The sequence below is a fragment of the Arvicola amphibius genome, chromosome 6 (genome assembly GCF_903992535.2).
Source record: "Arvicola amphibius chromosome 6, mArvAmp1.2, whole genome shotgun sequence".
In the NCBI taxonomy this organism is placed as follows: Eukaryota; Metazoa; Chordata; class Mammalia; order Rodentia; family Cricetidae; genus Arvicola; species Arvicola amphibius.
Genome location: NC_052052.2, coordinates 28,513,092 through 28,531,117, shown reverse-complemented (window position 1 = coordinate 28,531,117; position 18,026 = coordinate 28,513,092). Strand labels below are relative to the sequence as shown.

The 18,026-nt window shown below is 47.6% G+C and overlaps 1 protein-coding gene across 1 annotated transcript in view; it reads left to right on the top strand.

Annotated features, from left to right (window-relative positions):
• The first annotated feature begins 786 nt into the window (after window positions 1-786).
• Rhbdl2 (rhomboid like 2) overlaps window positions 787-18,026 on the top strand; it is a 42,453-nt gene continuing 25,213 nt past the window's right edge. The window contains exon 1 of the mRNA XM_038335383.1: window positions 787-885. The gene's annotated coding sequence lies outside the window, so the exon portion shown is untranslated. The remainder of the gene's footprint in view (window positions 886-18,026) is intronic.

The following is an 18,026-nucleotide window of genomic DNA, read 5'->3' as shown; positions in this document are numbered from 1 at the left end:
TCTCTGTGTTAGTGTAAAGTCTGAATAGTTTCCAGCGAGCCTTGCAAGGCCCTTCCTGACCTGACACTGCTTGCTCACAATTCTGAACTTCAGTGGCTTGTCATCTCCGAGAGCTTTTTCTAGAACTCTTCCACATAGGGAAGTCCTCCTTGATCACGACGCCTGAATCTTGGGCAAATCTTCAGCCGAGTACTCCGTTTTGTCTTGCTAGCACAGCTGGTGGGGCAGGCACCAGATTAACCTACTTCCCCACTCGCAGGACCTGGCACAAGGCCATCCTCCAGATACTTTGATTGGATAATCAGAGATTGGCAAGCCTCTTGCGCCAGAGCGAAGGCGCATCCAGTCTGTGGGCAGAACCTAGGAGCCTTGTGACCAAACTGTCCAGAGCCATCGATTCCTTTCGTGGAATACTAGGCTTGGGTCACACGGGAGTGTGATCCACTACAATCCATTCAGAGTAACTGAGGCCTTGCAGAGCAGGCCTTTCCTGGAGCGCAGAGAGCAGAAGGCCCGCTCAGTCACAGACAGGAAGGCAGGACCTGGAGGAGAAATGGATAGCAGCGCCCAGGAGAAAGAACAGGGCGGCTGTCACTGGCTCCCTGGCACAAACCCAAGTAGGAGGAGGCCAGAATTCATTCATCCAGGGCCAGCCCAGGAGAAACTGCCTAGCAGGCTGGCCCAGCCTAGGCCAGGCCACTAGGCGGAGAGGGAATTTCCTTCGGCGCCCTCCCCCCCTTAGGAACCTGTCTGGACGATTTTAGTTCTGGGAAGGCGGGTGGAGAGCCTGGTAGGCTGCAGCTCGGGCCAGCAGGCTGCTCCGTTTGTTGCTTGAAGAACAAGATCGGACTGCAGGGTGGGACGGCTGTGCCTCGGCTTCCCTAGGTAAGGTGCAGGGGTTGGGGCTTGCGCTGGGAGGCCAAGTACTGAAACTGGAGGCGAATGGCAGGAATTCCACGCAGCGCATTAAAGCTGGTTGCCAACAGACGAGGGGAAGGAAAGGTGCTGCTTCCAGAATCTACCTTCCGGAAGAACCTAGAGTGGCCGCCTAGCACTGTGAAACTTTTCGTTTTCAAAGTTGACAGCACTTTGGAACGCTTTGGAAATGGTTGGGGAAGTGACCAGGGAGTTCAATCCTGCTCCCTCACTGACTTTTCAAACCCTGTCGATCACTTTTACTTTCTCTGTAGCAGCATCCTCGGACTCCCAGGGTTTATTTTTATTTTTGGCGGGAGGCATGCTGGTGTGGTGTGTGTGTGTGTGTGTGTGTGTGTGTGTGTACTATATCATGCCAAATAAGTGTTCTACTGCTTAGCTCCACCTGCAGCCACACACGCAAGTATTGTCTCTATCTCCACCTGAACAGGGATTCTACCCCAACCTCTGCCCCTGCCCGGAGGGCTTGATGGGGAAGACAGTCTCACCACTTCCAGCAAGGCGCTCCCCTGGACCGTTTCCTCCTTCCTGGTACAAGGTACCAGAGGGATTTCACTCACTCAAATCGGCGTTCATTTACTACTGATCATTTGTTTACTCATTAGTTGAGCGTGCACTTCACTTGTCTGGAGAGAGGAACATCCCATTTCTCCTCCTGTGAACAGGAAAATTGAAATTTATCCCCACACATCTTCAAACTGGTAGGCAGGCATGGTGGGAAATTATGCTGGAGAACCAGAGAGGCCTGGATTCCTACCCCACCTCTTCTGTTTACTTCCTGGGCCTCAGCTTCCTCGCAGGGTTTTCGTTTTGTTTGTTTGCTTTGAAAGATGATAAGGAACTAGCTGAATCAAGGACAGGCTGGGTGACTGGCAAATAGTGGGGCCTGGATAAACAGCTACGTTTTCTCCTTTCTCCTTCTTTGTCCCTCTTTCAGCCACTCCCTCCCTAACTGGCTGCAGGCTTGTAAAGATATAGAAGACAAACCCTGACCTTGACAGAACTCAGGTGGCCTGTGAACTGAACTGAGCAGTGGAGGTAGGGGCTCTAGGGGGCTGGAGGCCAGAAGGTGTGAGGGAGCAGGGAGACCAACTTCTGGGTGAAGGTCTAAACACTGGGCCTTAGCTAGGGCCTGACTCTTATGCTGTGTTCCTGCCTTGGGACCTGCAAAAAACACTGTTCCTCTTCCATATTTTTTTAAATCTCTTTTTTTTCTTTTTTTGTTTCTTTTTTTTTTTCCTTCTTTTCCCTTTCTTTCTTTTGTTTTTTTTTTTTTTTTTTTGAGACAGGTCTCATTACGTAGTCTTGCCTGGCCTGGAACACACTACGTAGACTAGACTGGCCTTGAACTCCCAGAGACCCTCCTGCCTTTGCCTTCCCAGTGTATCCTCCCCATTAAAAAAATTATTTGATAATTTTGTACATTCATACAATGAATTGTAGTAATTTTCACATTCCCATTCCCCTCCCTCATCTCCCTCTCTCTCACTGGTACCCTCAATGTATCTCCTTTCTACTTCAAGTGTGTAGCCACTGAGTTTAATTTGAGCTAATTTGTGGAGTGGGAGTGGGGGTTATTTAGTGTCAAAGAGACAAATTGTCTGTGGCACACCACTAAAGAAAGTGACACACCTTCCCCAACAGGTGGTAATTGTCTATAGTCCCTCAGCTCCAGCTGAGCCTGAGCACTCAATCATTGAAGCGCTTTATCTTGGGCTTCTGCACCTCTACCATCTCAACACTCAGGAGGCTGAGTTCAAAGCCAGCCTGGGCTACACAGAGACCTTGCCTCAAATACCAAACTAACCAAACCGAAAAAAAATCATCACATTAGATCATAACCATGCTATATTACTCTCATCCCCTGAGGGTTTACCTAAGACCACATGGCGAATGAGTAATGGATCTAGAATTCAGACTTGGAGATCAGACTCCAAGTGTCTGCTCAACTCCTTGTTCTCTTTCAAGGTCTCTGTAAAAAGGGCAGGAAAGTGGGGGCATGTCCTCATTTCCTAACTACAGAAACACCAGCCTTTTCACTTTTCTTGTTCAGGGCTGTTTTATCCAGGTGGGAGGAGACACTCCTGTAGTTAGTTGGTTTGTTCATTCATTCATTCATTCATTCATTCATTCATTCAAGTGCTTTATCTGTCCCAGGAGACCTAAAGGTTCCAAAAGGGCAGTAATTACCTTGGCATGATGATTCATTTTTTTTGTTTTTGTTTTTTTTTTCTTTTTTTGTTTTTTTTCTCATTTTTTTTTATTAAAAATTTCCATCTCCTCCCCTCCTCCTCCCCCTTCCCTCCCCTCCCTTCCACCCATACCTCCACTCCACCCCTCTCCAAGACAAAGAGCCATCAGGGTTCCCTTCACTATGTTAAGTCCAAGGTTCTCCCAGCTCCCCCTAAGTCCAGGAAGGTGAGCAACCAAACTGACAAGGCGCACAGTGAGCCCGTCCATGCTGTAGAGTTCATGCTCATTGCCGTTGTCCTTGGTTTCTCAGTCCTCCTCCACCGTCAGCCACATTCAGAGAGTCCGGTTTGGTCCCCTGTTCCATCAGTCCCATTCCAACTGGACTTGGTGGTCTCCCGTTAGGTCTGTCCCACCGTCTCAATGGGTAAACGCATTCCTCACGGTCCTGACTTCCTTGTTCATGATCTCCCTCCTTTTGCTCCTCATCAGGACCTTGGGAGCTCAGTCCGGTGCTCCTATGTGGGGCTCTGTCATTTTCTCCATCCAATGCCAGGTGAAGGTTCTATGGTGATATGCAAGATATTCATGAGTATGGCAATAGGATCTGGACATTTCTGGCCCCCTCTCCTCAGCTGCCCAAGGACCAAGCTGGGGGCGTCTTCCTGGACACCTGGGAACCCCTTTAGAGTCAAGTCTCTGCCAACCCTAGAATGGCTCCCTTAACTAAGATATATAATTCCTTGTTCCCATATCCACCCTTCCTATATCCCAACCATCCTATTCCCGGCATGATGATTCTTGCCTGTAGTCCCTGCACTGGGCGGTGGCAGCATGTGTTTTTGGGCGAGTCTGAGGCCACCTTGGGCGACATAGCAAGTACCAGGCCAGCTAGGGCTACACAGCAAGACCTTGTCTTAAGTGAACAAAGCCGAAGCAACCTAGGCAACCCAAGGGGCAGGGATGGTGTCTATCAGTCACACAGGCAGGGCACCTTCCATGTTCTTTCTATAAGAATGCTCCGTGAGTCTTTTGTGAACGAATGAAGCTGACCGATATCTAATGATGCATTCCATGGATAGTGTGATAGGATTCACAGTGACTAAAACGGAAGCCTTGCACTCAAGAGGCCCACAGTCTGTTAAAGAAGCAGTTACAACACAAAGAAACCATCCCAGACACAAGCAGAGGTTAGTGAGGGGTCTTCCAGGGGCACTCACAGGTCTGCCACGTCTGCTGCGTGCAAGGCTTTGTAGAGGAGGTGGAAAGGGACTCAAATTGGGACAGCAGGGAGGGAAGATGTTCCAACAGAGAGTAGAGCTCAGGAGGAGACCTATCAGAGAGCGGGAACCCAACTTGCTCAGGCTCAGTATGGCCACAGTACAGGGTGTGGTAGGGGGAAAGCAAGAATTGAGGTTGGCTGGAGATATATCTCAGTTGGTAGAGTGCTTGCTTAGCATTCACAAGGCCCTGGGTTTTATTCCTAGTGTTGCGTAAGCCACAAGCAGAGATGGCTGCCAATAATCCTAACACTCAGGAGGTGGGTTCAGAGGACCAAATCCAAGGCCACAGCCTCAGTTACAAACTGTTTGAGGCCAGCCTCGGGTACATGCGGCCGAGAGGCTGACGGGACGGTCAGTCGGTAAAGCGCCGGCTGCATAATTGGAGGACTTAAGATTGTCTTTCAGACTCTGGTCAAAGCTGTGTGTGGTGTCACATCATCCCAATCCCAACTCACAGCTCTAGGGGGTGGAGACAGGAGGATCCTGGGGCTCCCTGGCTAGCCAGAGAGCCTCATCAATGAGTAGCCACAAAGTCACTGTCACTTGCTGTTCCTGATTGTGGATTCAATGTGGTCATATGATCAGCTACTTCACGCTCCTGCTGCTGTGGTTTCCAGCCACGAGGGACTGGACTCTCAGACTGTGACAAGAGAAGCATCTTCCCCCTTAAGTTGCCTTTGTCAGGTCTCTTATCACGGCAGGTAACTAACGAAGGCCGTGAGAATTGACTGTGTTGGTTTGCTCTGAGTATTAAGCTTATTTTTCTGTGAAAATCCTTAGACTCGTATCCGGCTCATAATTAGTATCGATGAGGAGATTTGAGTAAAATCAGTACTATTGAATCTGTAGTAAGGCATAGCCCTTCCCCGCTAGTCACCAAATCTCTTTTTTTCTCTTTCTCAGGAGCAAGCAATCTCTGGTTATTTTTATCCGCTAGTCACCAAATCTCTTTTTTTCTCTTTCTCAGGACAAGCAATCTCTGGTTATTTTTATAAACTTTTCTGGTTTCTTTCTTTCTTCTTAATGATTTATTTATTTATTTATATGAGTGCTTTGCCTGCATGTATGTATGTGCACAATGTGTATGCCTGCTGTCCATGGAGGCCAGAAGGTGTTGGACCCCTGGAACTGGAGTTACAGGTGGTTCTGAGCCACCATGTGGATCCTTTGGAAGAATAGTATGTACTCTTAACAACTGAGCCATCTCTCCAGCCTCGGTGTGTAGCTCAGGCTGTCTTTAAACTTATGATTCTCCTGCCTTATGCCTCTTCAACATATCCTACCAGTGTGTGATACTACAACTGGCTGGTTCTGTTTTTATGAGACAAGGCTGGCCTTGAATTCTAGCACTTCCTGCCTCAGGCTCTGGAGCACTGAGGTCACAGATGTGCCCTAACACACCCAGCTTTCCAATTAGTCTTCTGACTATTGCGCCACAGAAAGACTGAGGACAGACAGAGCTGTGACCGTCTTTGGAAAGACAACAAGAAACGACGAAGCAGAACTGAGGGCGTGGAGATTGATTGGCAGGGTGCTGGCTTAGTAGACATAGCATAGACATGAAACCCTGAGTTCAATCCCCAGCACTGCATAAACTGGGCGTGGCAGTGCAGGTGTAATCCCAGCATTTGGGGAGTAGACACAGGAGGATTGGAAGTTCAAGGTCATCATAAGGAGGTTGAGGCCAGCCTGGCCTATATAAGCTGCACTTTTTTATTTTTATTTATTTATTTATTTATTTATTTTGTATACAATATCCTGTCTTCATGTATGCCTGCAGGCCAGAAGATGGCACCAGACTTCATTACAGATGGTTGTGAGCCACCATGTGGTTGCTGGGAATTGAACTCAGGACCTCTGGAAGAGCAGGCAATGCTCTTAAACACTGAGCCATCTCTCCAGCCCTGCACTTTTTTTTTAAATCCAGTCTGGGACCCCAGCCAAAGGAATGGTGCCCCAAAGTTAGGGTGGGAGTTCCTATCTCAATGAACTAAACAAGAGAGTTTCTCACAGGCAGGCCCAGAGGTTTATCTTTGGTGATTCAAGTTGATGGTATTAACCCTCATACCATCCTTTTACAGATGAAGTTCCTGGACCACCAAGAGGTTAAATACAGGCTGCAGGTATAGCTCAGTGATACAGCGCTTGCCTACCATTCGAAAAGCCCTGGGTTCCATCCCCACAACTTAAAAAAAAAGAAAGAAAAGAAAAGAAAAGAAAAAGGTTCAGTACATTGCTCAAATCAAAGTTTGTATTCAGGCCCTTTGGAATTTGTGTTCTTAGCTTATCAGTCTGTTAATTCTAAGGTCTGTTGGGCTTTATTTATATATTGTAAAATTACAACTGGGAGGAGCCTACTTGGGAGGTAGAGACAGGAAGATCAGGAGTTCAAGGCCAGCCTTGGCTACAAAACCATGGAAGACCTTGGGCTGCATGCTACCTTTTCTCAAAACCACAAAACAAAAATGAAGTCTGATGGTACAGAGTTATGATCTTACTTCTTAGGAGACTGAAGCATTCATGGCCAGCCTGGGCAACTTCATGAGACTCTGTCTCAAAAACGTTAAAAGAGTCAGGGATCCAGCTCAGTGGTAAAGTGCTTCTATAGTACCCATGAGGTCCTGGGGTTGATCTCTAAAACCTTTCCAGGAGAAGTACAAGAGAGGGCTATGGCATTTCAACATTTCTATGGGGTTCAGGGGCAAAATGGTGGGCGGACAGCATACACAGGCTTTGCTCGGTTAAGATGAACTTCTGGCTTGTATGAGGGGGGATGACTTTCCCATAGGCAAGCAGGGGATGCTCTGGAGCAGGACCAGGGTTTTCTCACTCTATTTCCTCTCCTCTTTCCTTCTTCATTTACTCTGTGGTCCATTCAGGGCTCACTAAGCGTTTTTCACTAGGGTAAGATGCTGGGGTGTAGATGGAATGGAAAACAAGCAATCCTGACCTTCCTGTAACTAGTACAGACAGACAGTAAATATGCTAGATATTTTTAGGTATGGTAAGTGTTTGGAGCAAGGAAGCAGGAAAATGTGCTAGAGTATTGGTGCAGAGGAAGGCGTAGGCAGAGGGGACTTCCTAGGGAGGTGCCAGCCCCATAGGGGGCGTTGCTGTGTTGGGGTTGAGGGGCTGGTTAGAAGGAGCAGAAAGTGCAATGACTCTGAGGCAGGAGAATGTCTGATGAGTTTCAGAGGCAGAAAGAGGTCCCCATGGCTGCAACACATTGTTGGGAGAGATTGATGGACATTGAATGCTGGAAAAAGGCAGGAGCTAGGTCATGCATCTACTCTATTTATCCTGAAGACAACAGAAACAGCTTTGGTTTTGTTCCCCCTTCTTCTTTGGGGTGCTGGAGATGGAACTAAGGGCCCTGTGCCTGTGAGGCAAGTGCTCTACCAGGGGAGCTACACTCCAGCTTTGCCATGGCTTTTGAGCAAGTCAATATACTCGAGAGTGCGGTTTGTTTAAAAAAGCAGGCAGAAAAAGGGATGGAGGCGGAGGCTAATTCCAGAGCCTGCGTTAGCTGGGTCATCTGTAATCTACTGTATAGGAGACAGAGATGACCAGTGTCAGTGGGAAGACACAGTGAGGTGGCCTCTTGTCATCTAGCTCTGTACCTTGCTAGCTAATGCTGTCTCAAGTAACTCTGAATAAGTGTCTGAACACAGCCACTGTTTTATTTTGTCCTGACTCAGTGGGTTAGGAATTTGGGGAGGCTGAACACTTTTTCTATTCCCTTTGCTGTTAACTGATGACATCCAGTTGTCCAAGATGTCCAAGAAGGTGTCATTATTGGTCTGGTGTCTTGTTGCTCTTCTACATGGCCTTAGCCTCCGTGCTTTGAATGTGGGCTTCTGCAGAGCCTGGTGGCTGGCCTAAGAGTAGTCAAAGCACATATCTCTCAAAGCCTGGCCTTGGACAGTCCCCAGTGCTACTTCTGCTACATGGTATTGGTGAAAACCGGTCACAGGGTTGGCCCCATGACTTAAGAAGAGAGGAAACCAGTTCCATCTTTTAGTGGGAGGAACGGCAACCAGTGTGCTCACCTTCAACCTGCTGCAATGGGCTCTGGAAATTGAATAGTGGTCCCACTGTGCCAGTGCTGGCCCACTGGAGACTGAACAGTGGTCCCACTGTGTCAGTGCTGGCCCGCTGGAGACTGAACAGTGGTCCCACTGTGCCGGTGCTGGCCCACTTTTCATCTACGCCACAGTACTGCTGGTTGCAGCAATTCTTAGGACTTTTTATTTCCCTCTGAATAGTAGAGGAGTAGACCATTTTTGTTGTTTGTTTTGCTTTCTTTTCTTTCTTCTTCTATGTCTTTCTAGAGCCTAACACTTACCAGGCATCTAGGGACTATTGCCAAAGGACACAAGCACACACTTGATATGAGCTTTGGTGGTCATTGGAGAATGGTGTACATTGTAGAATGGAGCGGCGGGCTGTGTCCCGCCACCCGGCTAGCTTTACCCAAAATAATTACACAGAAACTGTATTTATTTAAATACTGTCTGGCCCCTGGCCTGTTATCTGTAGCTTTTTATTGGTTGATTTTCATATCTTGCTTTAACCCATATTTAGTAATTTATATAGCACCACGAGGAGTGGCTTACCAGGAGAGATCTTAACCTGCGTCCATCTCAGAGAGGAGAAGCATGGTGACTGCATATCGCGACTGCCTGAAGCGTCTCCCCACTCCTGCTACCCAGCATTTTGTTATGTCTACTCCACCTACCTAATTTTCTGTTCTCTTAAAGGGCCAAGGCAGTATCTTTATTAATAATGAAAGTAACACATAGACACTCCTCCATCAGTACATAAGAATACACAGGGAAAGTGGTTAAAAATATACGCTGGCTTCCCATCTCTTCCCCTTCTCCTCTCTCCCCCTCTCCCCTTCTCTCCTCTCTTCCTCTGTCTCCTTCTCCCCATTCCCCCCTTTATGTTTTCCCCCCTCTCTCCCCTTTCCCTCTCCTCCTCCCTCCTCTGTCTGTCTGTCTGTCTGTCTGCCTGCCTGCCTGCCTGTCTGTCTGTCTGTCTCTGTGTCCCTGTCTGTCTGCCTGTCTCAACCAGACCTACAGAAGTCCGCTTGCTGCTGCCTCCCGACCCCCTGAGCGCTGGGGCCACAGGTGTGTACCATCATGCCTGTGCCTGATTCAGTCCAGGGAGTACTTTACGCTTTGAGCTTCTTTCTCAGCCCTGAAAACAAACCTCTAGGCAGGAGCGGCTGCCACGGCCTCCTCCTCTCCCTGCCTCTACCTCTCCTCCCACCCCCTGGTTTTGCTGTGGGGAGAAGACTGCTTGGACAGGGGTTTACGGCACTAGAAAGAAAGTCTTTATTAGTTGGCTGGCGACTACACTGGGTGTTCGGGATGCCAGTGTAGCCCTAAGTCTCTCGGGGTGAGCATTTAAGCACAAATTTCCATGTCCTAGGCTGACATACTTCGGTTCACAAGAACAGTTAGTCAGAAGCAGAGCTACACACTGAATTCAGTTCCCAGACCTTGCACCAGGAACCTCAGAACCTCCGGCAGTTCTACCTCCAGGGGATTCCGTGCATCTGGCCGCCTAGGAGCCTACACTCGTGTTTCACATATCTACCCCTAACCACACAGTTAATAAAAATAAACTGGTACGGGGTGATCAGCTTTAATCCCAGTGCTGGAGCTAGCCTTGTCTACATAAAGAAGCGTTCTAGGCTAGCTGGGGCTACATTGTGGGACTGTAAAAAATAAATCCTGTGTGGCCCTGTCCCCAAAGATTTCCACTGAGCAGAGGTGAACCCAGACAAATAAGACCTTAGATAATTCTGACATGAAGGTAGGATTAGGAACCATGGCCCTAGGCATAGGACAGCCCATTAACACTTCCCCTCCCCCAATTAGTCTGAGAAAGATATTCCAGGGAAGGGTGGCCACGCATTCTAGGTTTGTCCACAATGGCTCCAGTTTTAGCACTGACAGACACAGCCTGAGGAATCCCTAGTCCTGTGCACACTGGGACATATGTTTATTGTGATGGGCCCTACCTAAAAGGCATCTCACAAGTGGGTGAGAACGCCATTAATCCCAGCACTCTTAAGGCAGAGGCAGGAGGATCTCTGTTGAGTTTGTGGCTAGCCTGGCTTACACGGTTCCAGGCCAGCCAAAGCCAAGTAGAGAGACCCAATCTCAAAAACCAAACTAAAGACAAACAGATACTTAAACAAATGAAAGTCATTTCAATAGGGTGTGGTGGTGCAAGCCTGTGATCCCAACATTCGGGAGGTGGAGGGAGGAGGAGGAGGATCAGAATTTGAATTCAAAGTCATCCTTGGCTACATAGGGGTGAACCTGGGACACCTGAAATAATCCTGTCTCAAAAAAAAAAAGGTGGAGGAAGGGGCTGGGGAGAAATCCCAGCCCTTGAGAAGGCGGACAGGAGAATCCCTGGGGCTAGCTGTCTAGTCAACCTAATCTATAGTCAAGCCTCCTGAGTCCCAGTGTGAGATCCTAACTCAAAAAATTAAATCAAGATGAACAGCTTTTGGGGAAAGACACCTGAGGTTGACTTCTGATTTCCCATAAGAGCACATGTGCAGGCAAACCAGGACATACTCGAACACACATAATACACAGAAGGCAAAATGTTTTGTAAGAATGTTTACAGATTTTCTTCCTCCTTCTTTCATCCTTCCTTCCCTCCCTCCCTCCCTTCTTTCCCTTCTTTTTGAGACAGGGTTTCCCTGTGTAGTCTTGGCTGTCCTAGAACTTGCTCTGTAGACCAGCCTGCCTCTGCCTTCCAAGTGCTGGGATTAAAGGCATGCTCCACTGCCACTGCCAGACTACAGATTTTTAACAAAAGCAATGATTTTTCCTTCTTTAAGTACTGACATGGTGTCAGGGTTTCTTTAGTCTGTGTAGTCTGTGCTCTGGAACGCTAGCTTGGTGAAATTTCTTTTTTTTTTTTTTTTTTTTTTTTTTTTTTTGAGACAGGTTTCTCTGCAGCTTTTTTAGAGCCTGTCCTGGAACTAGCTCTTGTAGACCAGGCTGGCCTCGAACTTGGTGAAATTTCTTAAATACTGTATCAGCTTCCCGGGGATTATTCTGGACTATCTTAGTGTACATGGGGAAGTTTTGAAAGCTCAGTTATGATAAGGATGATGTGTTGAAGATAATACAGAGTCTAGGATGGAGTCCTATATCCTATATAGCAGTGGGCACCTTTAGGAAATATTTATTTAGGAGCTCAGTGGTTAAGAGCATTTGTTGCTTTTTCAGAGGACCCAGGTTTGTTTCCCAGCATGCACATGGTCGCTGACAGTCATCCAAATCTTTAGTTCAAGGGGCTCTGATGCCTTCATCTGATCTCTGGGAGCACCTGGCACTCATCTGCAGGCAAAACACCCAAACACACAAAATGAATTAATCTAGAAAGTTATTTATTTTATTTCATGTGTGTATATGTGTGCCTGAATGGATATACACATTATGCCACATGTGTGCAGGAGTCTGTGGAGGTCAGAGGAAGAGTCAGATACATTGAAACTGGAGTTATAGATAGTTGTGAGCACAACGTGGGGGCTGGGAACCAAACCTGGATCTTCTGGAAGAGTAGCCGGTCCTCTTGACTGCTGAATTAGCTCCACAGCCTCTCCCTCCCCTCCCCTTTTTTCTGAGACAAGGTCCCTATGTAGGCCTAGCTGAGCTGGAACTCATTATGCAGGCCCGGCTAACCTGACCTCGTGGGTACTGAGATCACAGTGCGTATTGCTCACGTGCAGCTCGGCAGTGTTATGTTCCTATCACTGTTATTATTATTTTCTGGGGTGCATGCATCTCCTGATGTATTCAGTAGCTCTGGGAGGAGCAATATGATACAGCTGTGGGCCCCAGGGAACTGACTTTGCTGTCATCTGAAATGCAAGCTTTGGTGTCCCCTTTGATTTATCTGTAAATAGGAACAACAGTTTAGGATGGGAGTGTCTCCCAAAATAACGTGAGTAGGAAAGACTCTGACGACTGGACATGGGAGGAATTATAATAGTCTTTGAATGGAAGTAATATGAACATACTATTGTGCACACCACCCAAGCTCTGGGAATATGAACATACTATTGTGCACACCACCCAAGCTCTGGGAATACGAACATACTATTGTGCACACCACCCAAGATCTAGGAATACAAACATATTATTGTGTGCACCACCCAAGCTCTGGTTCCTCCAACCCTGAACCATAGCCAGGCCAGTGAAGTCCAAGGAAGGAGTGCTGAATGCACAGTGAGCCATGGAGAGACCTGGGGATGCAGAACTCCCTACCTTATTTGCCCTCGCTAGGAAAACTTTTAGTGATGGGGGTTTGTGAAGGCAATTTTTGTTTTTTTAAATCTTTTGCCTGTTTATTTCAAGTTGTGTGCTCATAGATGGAGCTAAAAGAAAACAGCCACAGCCACAAACCTATAATACTGAAAGACCAGTTCTTAATTTCTGTAGCTAAAAAAGCATCCTTTCAGACCATGACCACAGAGAGATCACTGCAGGCTCTGGACCAAGGCATAATGATGGCTTGCAGTGTGATGAAGGAGACTGTTAATCTGTGTGGCTCAGAACCCCAATCCCTGGCCTCATCAATTACCCAGGTTGCCTAGCAACGCCACCAAAAGCCTCCCACTAGGCCCAGCTGGGCGGCAAGTGGGTGCACCCAGCACAGACTGCTTGGCTCCCTGGCCACATGAAGGCTGGCCTCAGCCCCGGGAGGGACTCGCCTGGTACTGATGAATGGGTGGGACCAGCTGCATGAAAAAACCAATTCAGCTATTTGAAACCTGCTCGTGTGGCTGCAGTTAAGGAACAACATGAGCAGATGCCCAAGGTGTTTTCCATCAATGAAGAGGTGTTCAAAGGACGTTAGCCCAGCAACTTCCCTGAGCTAGGTAAAGAAGAGAAGGTGAGCCTGACTTGATCCTTCCTGTTCTGAGAGAGAGGCAAGTCCTGTTCTTGCAGGGGCACTTACGTCCACTTGGTGGTGTTGCTAATTCAGGGTGATGACCTGAAGATCAGCTTCCATTTAGAATTCCCAAAGTTGGGTCTGGGTCTGTCTGGGCAGCCAGAGGGGGGAGATAAGGTGGGGTACGTGAAGATGTGCGTTTCCGTAATGTGTGGTGCTTAGGAAACATGGAGGAAGGGGCTGGAGAGGTGCCTTAGCAGCTAGGAGCACTGGCCGCTCTTCTGGAGGACCTGGGTCCGATTCCCAGCTCTCACGTGGTGGCTTACAACCATCCGTAACTCCAGTTCCAGGGGTCTAATATCCTTTTCTGTCTGTCATAGGCACCAGGCATGCACGTACTACACAGACATGCATGCAGGCAGAATACCCATACATATAAAGTAAATACATAAAAATGGGAAAACAAAAAAGAGAAAGAGAATATGGAGGAAGGAAAAGGTCCAGGAGTTTTGGAGTCAAGAGGTTTCAGGCTTCTCTGCCAGTAAGTTACCCTGGGAGCCTGAGTTTCTTTATCCGTGAGTTGGGGGTATCAGTACCCTACTTTACAAGAAAGCTCACAATCTGGACAAAGTAGCTCGTGCCTATAATCCCACCACTTGGAGGCTGAATTCGGAAGGTCACTGTGAGCTGTCATTCAGCTACAGAATGAGATCCCCATCTCAAAAACAAGAACAAAACATGAAAAAAGCTGGGGGATGGCTCAGTCAGCAAAGCAATTGCGGAACCGTCATGAGGACTGGAGTTCAGGTCTCCAGAATCCACGTAAAAAGTCAGGTATGGCTGGGCAATGGTGGTGCATGCCTTTAATCCCAGCACTTGGGAGGCAGAGGCAGGCAGATCTCTGAGTTTGAGGCCAGCCTGGTCTACAAGAGCTAGTTCCAGGACAGGCTCCAAAGTTACAGAGAAACATGGATGCTGGGAATAGGACCGTCTCTTAGGCCCTTTGGCAGCTGTTACAACATTGCAGCATGGTAGCTCTATAGTAGCTCTACAGATCACAGCTGATCACGGCCCTCATGTTGAACAGTGATGGTCTGTGTGTGTGGAATCAACATGGTGATATAAAGACTGGGCAATGTGGCGTGAGTTCAGTCTCTCCTTTCCTTTCCTGTTCTTCTCCCTTCTTTTTCTTTATTCTTCTCCTTCCTTTTTACATTTTTTTTAAGGGAGAGAGGGCTTATTTTGGCTTACAGTTTAAGAAAGGATACAATCTCTCACGGCTGGAAAGATATGGCCACAGGATTATGAGGCAACTGGTTAATTCCTCAGTCAAAAGTAGAGAGTGAACAGGAAGTGGGGCCAGATTATAATACCTCAGGACTCACCCCAACCCAGGCACGGTGGTTTACTCTCAACACTTGAGAGGCAAAGGCAGACAGTTCTCTGTGCATTCAAAGCCAGCCTGGCCTACATAGCAAGTTTCAGGCCAGTCAGAATTAGATGGTTAAACATTGTTGTTGGGTTTTTGTTGTTGTTGTTGTTGTTGTTGTTGTTGTTTGTTTAAGCAAATGCAGTTAGCTGCCCAAATTTAGGCCACATCTCAACCCTAGCTTCCTAGAGCCTGGGGAATGGAAGCATCACACATGCTTGGTTTCTGTGATAGGAGGTGGTCCCTGCTGCTCATTGAGAGGAGGTTTGGAATTCCCCAAGAAAGTGGACAATTGACCAGTGTTATTAAAAGAATTTACTGGAAGTCCTCAGCTTTCAAAGATTGAACACATATGGTTTGGTATTTTATTGGCTATTGCCTACAGCCTGAGCCGTGTGGGTGAAAGGCCGGCTCCGCCTGATAAACCTTTATGTAGTATGTATTTTCTGTGTTCTCAGTGACTACGGCCTTTGTTTCTTGTTTGGGGAGTACAGAAGACTCCCAGTGGCTGGGGACACAGCTCAGGTGGTAGGGTGTGTAAGCAGCATGCAGACTCCCCGAGTTTGATTGCCGGCATCTCATAAATGGGGTGCATGTCTTTGATTGCAGCCCTTGGGGAGTGGAGGGAGGAAGAGCAGATGGTCAAGGCCACCTCTGCCCATATAGGGAGTTCAGGAGCAGCCGGGGCAAGGCTACTGATAGAAATGAAGAAAGTTGAAGAGGCCTGGGACAGTAAGTTTCGTTTTTGTTGTTTTTCTTCAGCCACAGATAACAGTTTTGGATGGAGTGGGGTGGAATGTCCAGCTCAGCGATGTTTTGGATGTCCGCTATCCGTAGGTCTACTCTGTCTCTTCGGTATGGGCAGGACTTCAGAAGGTGTTAGCAAGTGCTGGCCAGCACAGGAATTACTCTTCAAGAGGGAGATTCAGGACTCGGGAGTTGGCACAGTTAGCAAAGGGTTGGTGTACACATAAAAAGCCAGGGACAGTGGTGACAGTGTGTGATCCTGGCATGGGGATTGGTAGGTGAATCTCTGGTGCTCGTGGCCGGCCAGTCTAGCTAAGCCTAGGTTCAGTGAAAGGTGGAAAGCCAAGGTGATGGTTCAGCAGGTAACAAGGCTTGCCAGTTGAGTTCAGATCCCTGGACCCACGGAAAGCCAGGTGGGCTGATGAGTGTCTGTAATCCTAGTATTCCCATGGCCTGGAGGTGGAGACAAGAGAGTCCCCTGGAAGCTGGAGTGTGCTGCACAGTGGTAATCAGGAGAGACACTCCCTCACAAACAAGGTGGAGGGACAACTGCTCAAGGTTGTCCTGGGACCCACTCGTGCACGGTGTAGCATGTGCACACCCTCACGCACAAACAGGTACACACACATTACACACACACACACACACACACAAATATTAAAAAAGTAAAGTTGGGGAGCAATTGAAAAGATACCCCTAATGTCAGCCTCTGGCCTCTGCTTGCACACACATACACACACCCTCCTGAACATGTACATACACGGACCCACATAAAAATTGAGATGAAAAAAATTTTTAAAATTCAGATGAGCTGGGTGTGGTGGCAGTTACCAACTCTAGGGAGAAGGTCCTGGCTCTTGGTTCCCGGAAGAACAGCTCCATTGTAAACCAAAAGGCTAGAGACATCCTAACTGCTCACCCAGTTGTTCCCCCAGGCAGGGTGAGAACATTGCACAGCAGAGTTGCCCAGTTTTGGTCTGTGTGTGGGAGCACGTGTGCGCGTGTGCGCATGCATGTATGCGTGCGCACATGTGCACGGCCATTTCAACAAAGAATAGGCAGCAAAAACTGGCAGCACGTTAGGAGGTGTATCTTGCTGACATGAAAGAAAATGCCAGGAACCCTCATGATCTTTGCTTAATGAGTCACGGAGCCGTCAGAGGAGTAAATACCCTCTTGAGTGACATGGTAACGAAGTGACCGAACAGGCAATTGGAGAGCTGAGGGTGCTTTCGTATCTCAGAGAGACTGTAGATGCTGGGATCATTGCCACCTGCTTTGCCTTGAGGCCATGCTGCGCTTCCTTAGGCCTCTGAAAATGTCATGTTGTTTATCTAAAGGGTGCTTCCAGTCAGCTGCGCTGGCACGTACCTGTAATCCCTGCACCTGGGAGGCAGAGGCAAGAGGATCAGGAGTTCAAAACCAACTTTGGCTACATAGCAAGTTAATGGCAACAAGAGATCCTGGGCTATATACTTTGTCTTTTTTTTCTTTTTTTTTAAATTGGTTTTTCAAGGCAGGGTTCCTCTGTAGCTTTGGAGCCTGTCCTGGAACTAGCTCTTGTAGACCAGACTGGCCTTGAACTCACAGAGATCTGCCTGCCTCTGTCTCCCAAGCGCTGGGATTAAAGGAGTGCGCCACCACCGCTCAGCGACACTTTGTCTTATAAACCAAAAGTTAATTAATTAATTGTGCTTCTACAAGCCGTCCAGACCCCAAGGAGTTTATACATGGCCTGCACTCAAGTGAGAGCAAAATGAATTTTAGATGAGACTTGCTTTGGGAGCACTATATAGGGAAAGTTGGTATGATATATGTTGTAAAACAAATAAAGAAATAAACGAACAAACTAAACCTAAAAACCTGGCATGGTAGCACATGTCTTTAATCCCAGCACTTGGGAGGCAGAAGCAGGTGGATCTCTGTGAATTCGAGGCCAGCCTGGTCTACAGATCAAGTTTTAGGTCAACCAATGTTACATAGTGGACCCTGTGAAAACAACACAAAAATAAAAACAAAAACAACAACAAAAAACCCTGAAAATTATAACTGTCATGAAATGTACATCCAGGACTGGAGAGATGCTCAGTGCTAAAGAGCGTGGGCTGCTCTTGCAGAGGACCCAGGTTTACTTCCTAGCACCCACATTGTGGCTCACAACCATTGGCCACCCAGTTCCAGGAGGCCTGATGCCTTCTGACATCCCTGAGCACCAGGAACACACAAGGTACACATGCTATATGCAGGCAGATACTCATGCAGCGTTCCCATGGAAGTATATTTGGGTTGTTTAGAGCTTTTAACTACTGTAAGTAGTTCTACAATTTACATTCTTGGAGCATAGTTTTGTGTACTTACTCAGATACCTTTGCTGGGTAGAATTCTGGAAGTATTCTTTTGAAAAGCCTTTTTTTTTTTTTTAAAGACCAATCTCACCTGGTAGCCCTGGCTGGCCTTGAACTTATAGAGATTCACCTGCCTCTGCTTCCCCAGTGCTGGGAATAAAAGTA